This window comes from Thunnus maccoyii, chromosome 10 (genome assembly GCF_910596095.1).
Source record: "Thunnus maccoyii chromosome 10, fThuMac1.1, whole genome shotgun sequence".
In the NCBI taxonomy this organism is placed as follows: domain Eukaryota; kingdom Metazoa; phylum Chordata; class Actinopteri; order Scombriformes; family Scombridae; genus Thunnus; species Thunnus maccoyii.
This window is the reverse complement of record NC_056542.1, coordinates 33,114,294-33,123,914: the sequence shown is the minus strand read 5'-3', so window position 1 is coordinate 33,123,914 and position 9,621 is coordinate 33,114,294. Positions and strand designations below refer to the sequence as shown.

General features: G+C 38.9%; 1 long non-coding RNA gene across 1 annotated transcript; it reads left to right on the top strand.

Annotated features, from left to right (window-relative positions):
• Positions 1 to 392: 392 nt before the first annotated feature.
• Positions 393 to 6,107, top strand: LOC121905128. The gene is made up of 3 exons (XR_006098360.1): positions 393 to 694; positions 3,124 to 3,253; positions 3,477 to 6,107. It is a non-coding gene; the product is annotated as an uncharacterized LOC121905128 (long non-coding RNA).
• The last annotated feature ends 3,514 nt before the right edge of the window (positions 6,108 to 9,621 follow it).

Here is a 9,621-nt window from a genome sequence, read left to right as displayed (position 1 = left end):
GATATAAACATTGTGAATCATCTGAACTATGGAATACTAGATTTGTTTGCAGTGAGGTATTATTGAGCTTATATGGTGACTTTCTGAGGTAAACATTACTATTGCTGCTCTCGAAACAATATGTAGTTATTTTTGAAATATATATGACTTGTAATCCTGTTCTGAATTTCTTTTTTAAAGTGAAATAGAAGTTGCAGTCGTGAAAACAGGGGAAGTGTAACTGCAGGCAGCCACAGATCTGACATGTGCGTCATGCAGACCAATGGACCAAATAACCAAATGAAATGGCTATGGCATAGCCTATGACATAAGCACATCGACAGTGTTTTTGTAATTACTCTCACTGCCAGAAGGGGGCGACAAAACTCACGCCAGCTTTCCAAAAATGCCTTTTGGTTTTGGCTACAACTGAAATGACAGAGAGAATCTGAGAGACTCTTACTGTGCTCTCAGCATCACTCATCACTGTAAGAAATGGCAGAGTGCACAAGTGTGTTGTTGTCATTTCATTAGGAAACATCAACACTTGACAATGGGCCAACGGACGAAACCACGTCAATGATGACACAGTGGGGGAAAAAAAGACGTCTGATTTGTTTTTCTGTCAGACCCAGATCTGATCTGTTCTAATCAGTCAGAAGAGAAAAAGGCAGCACAGGGTCCAATCTGTTCAATTTCAATCTGGACCACATAGGTATGTGCTATAAAATCAGATCCTGCAGCATGCAACCTACAGGTGACTTGTATCTGAATACTCAAATGAGAATTTGTTAGTGTTGCCATGACAATATGCAGATCTTCCATCTGAGATGCTAGTCATATTTTTGGCAGTCACAGCAGATAGTGTGAGCCAACATCAGCACAGAAGACAACAATCAAAAGAAAACCAAACAGCCAAGTCGACTAGAGAAATGACTCAATTTGGTCAAAATAAGGAACTTGCTGTACCCAGGATACATTTCTTTTTACCTTGTTATGTATATTTTCTACATAACTGTCAGTCCATAATACATACGCTATCCTAGTACAGCCAGCCAAAGCATCTGATATGGACAAGAACAAATTCTTGAGTCAGGTTGGGGATGGACAAAGGTGCTGGTGGACAGGTCTGATGCAGTTACTTCAAGTACAGGATTTGCAACAACAACCCTTGTTTTCCTTAATTTAGAATAATTTTTTCAATACCTTGTAACATGGCTGTATATCTGCCTAAAACAGGCCATCATTGAAAACTATGTGAGCATGCAAGAAGGAGAATAGTGAGGGAGGACAACAAGAGACCTCTGACAACTCTGAAGGAGTTCCAAGCTTCAGAGACTGAGACTAAGGAGACTTTGCACAGTTGGTGAAGTTGCAGCTTTATGGGAGAGAAGAAGAGCCAGGGTTTAAAAACCAAATCTTACAGACTATAAATATTTGCATCAGTGCACATTAGAGCTGCTACGATTAATTGATCAGACAATAAATTAATCTGTAACTGATTGATAATTGTATAGTTGTTTTAGTCATTTAAGTAAAAATTCCAAACATTTTTCTAGTTGCAGCTTCTCAAATGTGATGATTCGAGGACTTGCTGTGTCATACATGATAGAAAATCTTTGGATTTTGGACTGTTGATTGGACAAAACAGGACAATTGAAGATGTCACCATGAAATTATAATGGATATCTTTCATTATTACAAAATGATTAAGCAGCAGATTAATGAAAATAATCATTAATTACAGCACTAGTGCACATGTAATGTCTTTATTATTTGTTGTTAATCATCAAGATATCATACATATGTTTCGGCAATGATAGGATTCAAACCACCATCTACATATTATCATATTTACCTTCTTTCACTGGTTCAATTACATCTCTGGATAAAAAGCATGAAGGCTTGCAGGATGAATTGAGCACAAGTGACAAGGAAACAAAAGACATACAGATAGCATTCAGCTTTTCATTTACAGTCTTAAAGCCGTGGTCACCACAAAGTGACATTCGTTCATCCATGTGAAATAGATCTGGAAGGTTGGTGACGTAGTGACTACTCTCAGGGCTAGTTTATGAACTGCTGAAGCGCTGGTCAGTCACAATCTCACTATTTCCCCTCTACTCCTCTGTTTACATTCTTCTGGCATTTGTTCACCATTGGATACCACTTTGTTCAATAAAAAGTTATTGAAAAGGGAACATAGAGCTCTATAGAGTTAAGATCAGTTCCTATGTGTTGTGACTTGTTTTAATTAAATAATTAAATAAGGCAATTCATGTCAGTTTAAACAATATATCAAGAAATGTTAAACAAAATACTATTTACAGTATTTACAGTAAATGTATCAAATTACAGGAAACCTGGTAATGGTAATTATTCAATGTTACCGTAGAGAATATACAGCAAATATCTTGTTTGTTGCTACATACAGAGAAGTTTCAAGGAAATAACCTGCCCTATGTTTTGTTGCTAGTTTTAGTGATGAAAAATATGTATATTCAAGATGTCAGTTGCAAGGTCTCCCATTTCTATAAAACTGCAGAATCTTAGAGAATAAAATATTCAGTGTGAACAACACTCGTTCTGATCATCAAATGAGGCTTCCACTACACAACACCATGGGACAATAACTTCACACAGTTTATTCAAAAGACATATCAACTCCTGTCTCATAATTGTCTGCAAACCATTGTTCTTCTGTGGAACAGTTTTTACTCCAACAGAGGAGGATAAATAAAAATGAATGGTGTAACACAGCAAATACTCCTGGTGTGTCCAGACCTCGTGTCAGTAAAATGTGAACACTCAGACCCATGTTAAGAGTTAGTAGTGACACTCCTGTGTCACTACTTTGATCTTTGAGAAATACTAAAAGTGGGTTTTCTTGAGAGGAGGCATTGTACAGATAAATTAAAGCTGAGTTTCGTGGAATTTTCCTGTGAGGGTTAATGGCCTAAAACCGTCTTGGCCAGCCAGGCTGTCAGAGCAGTTCAGCAGACAGCCCAAGTCTACCAGAGCAATACGCCGGAGGCCATTTTGGGTGTCACTGAGGCCATTTTGTGTGTCTCATTTTGACAGAGCTGTAATATATCACCCTGCTGTGTAATCTGTCTCCTCTGTCCACTCTAATTGTGTCTCCAGTGGCTGGAGATCACAGCCCTGCCAGAAGATTGACCTTGCCAGCTGGCTGAAGACAGCGCCCCCGCCGGATATGGAGGACCCGGGGCCACAGTCACACTGTGGAGGTTTACACAGTCAGAGCATGGGAAGTGTGAGCGATTAATTCACCCGCCAGATTTCCTTAGATTAAAAATAGAAATATTAATTCCAAGCTCATGCAATGTAAATTCGAATTAATTAAAATTGTATATCATTCAGCAAATAATTGGATCTCAATCATCTGTGTAATGCGAGGCGTTTGATTAATCTGCTGAAGAAAACATCCGAAAGTGATCAGACCTTTTTTTTTTCTCTCTCTCTCTCTTTCTGAGTAGATGGAGTACCATCAGACTGGAATAAATGTCTGTGAAGTGGGAAGGAACCCAAGCACATGTTTTGGATATAGAGATGGGCGAGATATGGATGTGAATGGATTTTTATCACCATCCAGGCTGTGCCAGTAGAGCAAGGGAGCGTGAGCAGAGATAATTCACATCCAGACCTGGAAGGTTTACTGTGTAGCGAAGGAGAAGCGTGCATGACTCAAGGGCCCTGACATAGTGGGGGAGAGTGAGCATGGGGGAGGAGGGGGAGGGTGAAAGAGGCGATGCTTGACCTTAGCTGAAGGGACGAGCCCCTAGGGGTCAGTCATTCTGCTGATTTCTTCCATTTGGAGAAACATCGCAGTGAGGCGAGATGATCCCGCCGTGCAGCAGGGACCAAACAAATGCACACACGTCACCGAGACAAGCAGCTTGCTGTCGCTGTCTCACACCATAACTTTCTTCCTCCTGCCTTGTTTTTTTCTCTGCTCTGCTCTGTTGCATTACAGCCCAGTCACATAAGGCTAAGACAGGTTCCTAACTACCTGATTAAGGACAGACTTGTAAATATACAGATAGACATTTACATTTGTGGTGTCAGACTATTTTACAGAATAGCACTGAAACAGCTCATTTTGTGAAAATGTAAACTCTAAGCGTGGACTGTGCAGTACCCGGCATGCGATCAAGAAGGCTGCTGTAGGAGAGGAAAGCAGGAAAAGCTGAGCGTGACGGTTCTTAATTAAAACTTTTACAGTGTCTGCATGTCGGTTATCTGCTTCTTAGTGTTTTTTGGAAGAGAAAGTGTTTAGTTCGGGGGCCCAAGACTTTGCCCAAGATTATGTTTGCTACATGCATTGACATAAAGTAGCAAACATACAACCGACATAGTAATGTGTTATGTTTTATGCATGATTCCATTGTGGAGTCTCTCCTTATATCCAGCAGGCCTTTTTATAAACATAAGTCTAATGTGTACCATGCTAAACCGGGTTGGAATGACTATGTAAAAGAGCTCCATGCTGAGGCTAGAACGGCTTTTAAAGCATGGGTAGAATCAGGTAGAAATGAACATGGTCCCATATTTGAACATAAGAAACGTGCAGATGCTCATTTTAAATATGCCCTTTGATTTATTAAAAGGTATGAGAATACAATGAGATCTGATTCACTTGCGAGGAAGTTGCAAAATAATAGTCCTAATGATTTCTGGAAAGAAGTCAGAATGAATGAACAATTGTAAAACGTCGCTACCATTAAATATTGATGGAGTAAGTGGCTCAGAAAAAAATTCTCAGTTGTGACAGAAACATTACTATGATCTGTTCAACTGTGTTAAAAGCAACTCGTTTAGTGTGGGCAACACAGACAATAATGAGGAGGTGATTGTCACCCCACAAGACGTCCAAGACACTGTCATGAAGCTAGGAGATAATAAGGCATCTGGTATGGATAATATAACTGCTGAACATTTAAAACATGCTGGTAAAAAACTCTACCCTTTGCTTGCTATTTGTTTTACTGGGTTATTAGTCCATGGTATTCTACCTGACTCTATTTTATCTGTTATACTAGTGTCTGTCATTAAAGATAAAGCTGGTAAACTAAACAGCTGGGAGAATTACAGGCCTATAGCCTTGGCCAGCATTTTATCCAAAGTGATGACGAGAACGCTACTAAATAGGCTGGAACAGTACATCCTGACTTCTGACAACCAGTTTGGCTTTAAACGTAAACATGGCACTGATATGTGCATTTTTGCTGTAAAGGAGGTTTTAGATAAATACAATAGGCAAAATTCCACAATTTTTATGTGTTTTATTGATGCTTCTAAAGCCTTTGACCATAAAATCATGAAAAACTATTTAATAAATTACATGAAAGAGGTGTTCCTAGATTTCTAGTTAGAATCCTGGTTTTTTGGTACGCTCATCAGATGATGCAAATTAGATGGGGAAATTCCGTATCTGCTCCGTTCCATGTGAATAATGGAGTTCGAAAAGGCAGTATTATGTCTCCTTTCCTTTTTAACATCTATATGGATGATCTGTCACTGCAGTTGAAAAGCTGTGGAACAGGGTGTATAGTTGGCAATTCTATCATTAACCACCTCATGTACGTGGATGATTTGGTGATTTTCTGTCCATGTAGTGCTAGTCTTCAACAGTTATTGAGGGTATGTTCACAATATGGTATAGATTTTGACATCAAATATAATGCAACTAAGAGTAATATTATGTGTTCGGTGAATGTGAAGATCTCTCTTTTTAAAGCTTTTTGTACTCTACTACATGCGGCCCACCTGTGGTGTTGCTACAGAAAAGGCAGCATGCAGAGACTCACAGTGGCTTATAATGACAGTATGAGGCTGCTGCTTAAAGCTCCAAGAAGCTGCAGCGCAAGCCAAATGTTTGTTAATGTTGGAGTACCTACCTGCTCTGCTGTAATATGAAATCTTATATATAGATGTATGTGCAGGTTATCTGATTCTGCTAACGGTATTGTTTCAGCTTTGACCAAACCTGTACTGAGTTCCGTCAGGTTCTCATCTAGACTGTGGAACCATTGGCGTTATAGCCTAAATGCAGTTGCCTGATTATTGTGGAATGCCTTTTGTTTTTTGAGATTGTTTATTAATTTATTTTGTTTTGTTTGTTTTTGTTTTTATACTTTACACTTTGTATTTTATTGTGCTATGGACCCTCCATGAGTGGTGTCCTTAATGAAATTTAAATTGAATTGAATTGAATTGAAATGAAAAACATGTAGGTGATATAGGAATTTAACACTTTATGTTCTGGACAACACTGCTATCTGTACACAAGCTTGTAGAAATGCCTCGCAAGTACAGCTTGACACAAATACACTTTCATTAAAGATATTTCCCTTTAGTTTATTTCAACTAAAAAAATAAGCTGGTCAAGTTACTCTTCTAATAGAATTAATGTTATTTAGTGACAGTTGATATGATCTGCCGCCAGCGATGTTGTCATTTTAACCAGCGAAAGTGACGGTCAGAAAATAATAAGCTGCTAGCTTAGTGTTTAGTGCATTGACAACTGACAAACAAACATCTTCTCCATCAGAGCCTCATCAGAGAAATATAAGTTGTGTATAAGTTGTAGAAAAAAATATGAAAATATTAAACATTATAGTTATATTAAAGTAAGATCACTGTAAAGTTACTAAACTGTACCACAAGTAATTGCGCTTTAGTGCTCTGGATTTTTTATTTTATCTTATTTAATTTAGATTTGTCTTTTTAATGATTGAGTAGCTCTACTTGTGTTACCCAGGCTCTTTACTTTGATTTTTCACACAACAATATGACACATCTCCTGGTGCTTTTATGACACAGAATAGAAGTCAGAGTTTCCACCAGAAAAGTTGTCAGGCCCGGCGGTAGTGGTGGGGGTTACCGGTGATACACAGTGTTCAGGCACTGATTACATTACTTGCCCACTGCCCCCACTGCCGTTTTACTTTTTTTTTATAGAAATAAAACCCATTTAGTTAATTTTCATGTATTAGTGCCCATGTTCATCAAATAAGTATTTGTAAAATACTAAGCGTGTTATCAATACTTAGTCAGACAACAGACGCTGCAGTTATAACCTGAAAGTGTCTGCTCCGTGACCATCTGTAGTTACACTACTTGTATAACACATTTTAGTGTACTAAACATCTTAAAATACGTTTTTTTAAAAATTCCCAGATGCTTAGGCCCAGCAGGGGGTCAACTCAGGCCCAGCGGGCTGCCTGGCTTGCAATACACTGGCAGAAACCCTGGAAGTCATAATCAATAGCTACAGTCTACTGTCTCTCCCGCTCCGTCCCTCACTAAAATGACCTGCATTGGTTATTGAAGACAGTCATTTATGTCTACCATTAACAATTATGTGGTGATCTTGATGAATAATTCTCTGCAAAGAAAGATGTTAGAAGTGAATTTATCAGTGAACCAATGTCTATTTGTTGTGAATATGGTAAAAAGGCAGGTTGAGATATTTACAGCTAAGTCCTATTAAATGGCTATTGAAGCTGTTGTGAACAGGTAATTTCAAAGGGGTAACATATGGGTGATGCCAGGGCATCCTGCATAGGGAGGCTATAATTCCCTGGATTTTCATGGTCCTGAGTCTCTTATGCTCCTTCTACTCTATCTCGTCTAGTTTCATGGTGGTACAGTGGTGTAAAAGGACAACACTGTTCAGGACCTACTTGTGTGCTGTATGGAGTTGAAAATTTAATCAACAAAAGGTTCTCCCTCCTCACAAATCCACTGAACCAGTGCTCGAAGTGGGCCAGTGCTCACCAGTACGCAGTACTGGCACCTCTGCATTTTACTCTTTTGGTGTAGTGTGACTTTTTTTTGCACACTGGCACTTCTCACAAGCTGCTGGTACTTGATTGTGAAAAAAACAGACTCAGACCATGTCTGGATGTGTCAGAGATGACCCCCCCACCACTGCCAAGGTGTTCTCGTCTTACGCAGCAAACAGTGGGGGCACTATGGCCTGTTTGTGTTGTCATTGATTCCATCCCCTCAGTACCCTCTTAATCGGGCCCCCACCATCTGCAACAGAGGGGCCAGCCGCAAATGTCCCTGACTGATTCAAAACACAAAGAGCGAGAGAGTAAGAAAAGTTTAATTGCATCTTGCTCATCGTTTCAACACAACCGTGATAATGATTGAACGGAAAATCAAGCTAATGTTACTGCTAGCACTACAAGCCTGACAGTGGCTAATGATGAGGCTAGCATCGATCAAAGCATAGCTTCCAAACCCCTTACCATGAAAAGCACATATTTTGTTCTATGGACGATGGTGGAATACACAAATGGAGTACACTAAACTACAGCAGGCTGAGCAGGGACAACAACTGAAACTGAAAACTGAAAGTAAAACATCCATAATTAGTCTATATTAACTTAAATTTTGGCTATGAAGAAATCAGTCAGAATGTCATATTAATCTTGTTGTTTAACTCCATGCTTACCTCATCTTGGCACCTGTCTGTGGTGTTGTAGACTGTCTACTTTGTATTTGAATAAGCCTTGTAGTGTTGTAGACAACTTTGTCTATTTTATGATTGAATAGGCCAGGCAATAAAGTTATCTTATCTTAATTTAACAACATTAAAACTACAAGAGGAAAATGAGTATAAGTATATTTTATAGGGTTATGGGTAGTTGAGAGAATTGTTAAGGGAGTGATCACATAGAGACATGTTGCCTATAAATAGAGTGCAACATGGAGCAGTGTGACACTGATGGGTTGTATGACTCTGTCGTGGGTTTGGAGTGTGACTTTAACTTTAACAGCATGCAGACAGAAATTGAGGTTAAGTTATAAGCTAAAACACAAGAACATATTTAAAAACAAAGGTTAAAAGTCTAAGTCTCTTAGAAGAAATAAAACATCACTAAAGGAAATAAAATGTCTCAGTGTTAAAAGAGTTCAATGTCCAATCCAGCTGAAAGCAGCTTCTGTTTGCTCTGTTAAATTTTTTGTTACTGCATTATGCTATTAATAAAATAAAAGCCTTAATTTCCTGACTTTTATTGTGGAACATTACACAAACATTTTAATATAACTTGTGTGAGGTATGACCGGTCAAGTACCAGAGGGGAAATATGGCCAGTGTCAGTTAAAAACTAAACAAATCTGAGGTAACGTTATGCTGGATATAAACATTAATAGCCAGTTAACAGCACAGTCAAATATCAAATATCAATCAGCTGTCTCTCTAGATCCAAGCTAAATTTATTCCTCCCACCTCCAGCTAGCCGTGCTCTCCTCTTGTCAGCTAACAACAGCTCACGCTTCTGTTTTTTCCAGTATCTGATTCTTGTCGGGTCAGTGTCAAAATGTCTTGCAGCTTTCGCTCCTTAATTTTCTTCCGCATATTGCAAAACTCTCTCTTTGAATTTGATGTCAAACTTCCGTCTGGTGGGTGCCATGTTTGCTCTCTACAGTGTTGTGGCATTGGTGTTATGGAAAATCTAGTCACTGACACTTGCACAAGTCCTATATGGTACTTCAATTATAGCTACCGCCATCTTGTGGCACTTATACATTACTACAAACCACAGTCACATTATAACAGGCACCAAGAGGAGGGGGGCAGACATTTCTTTTCATTTGATAACGTTA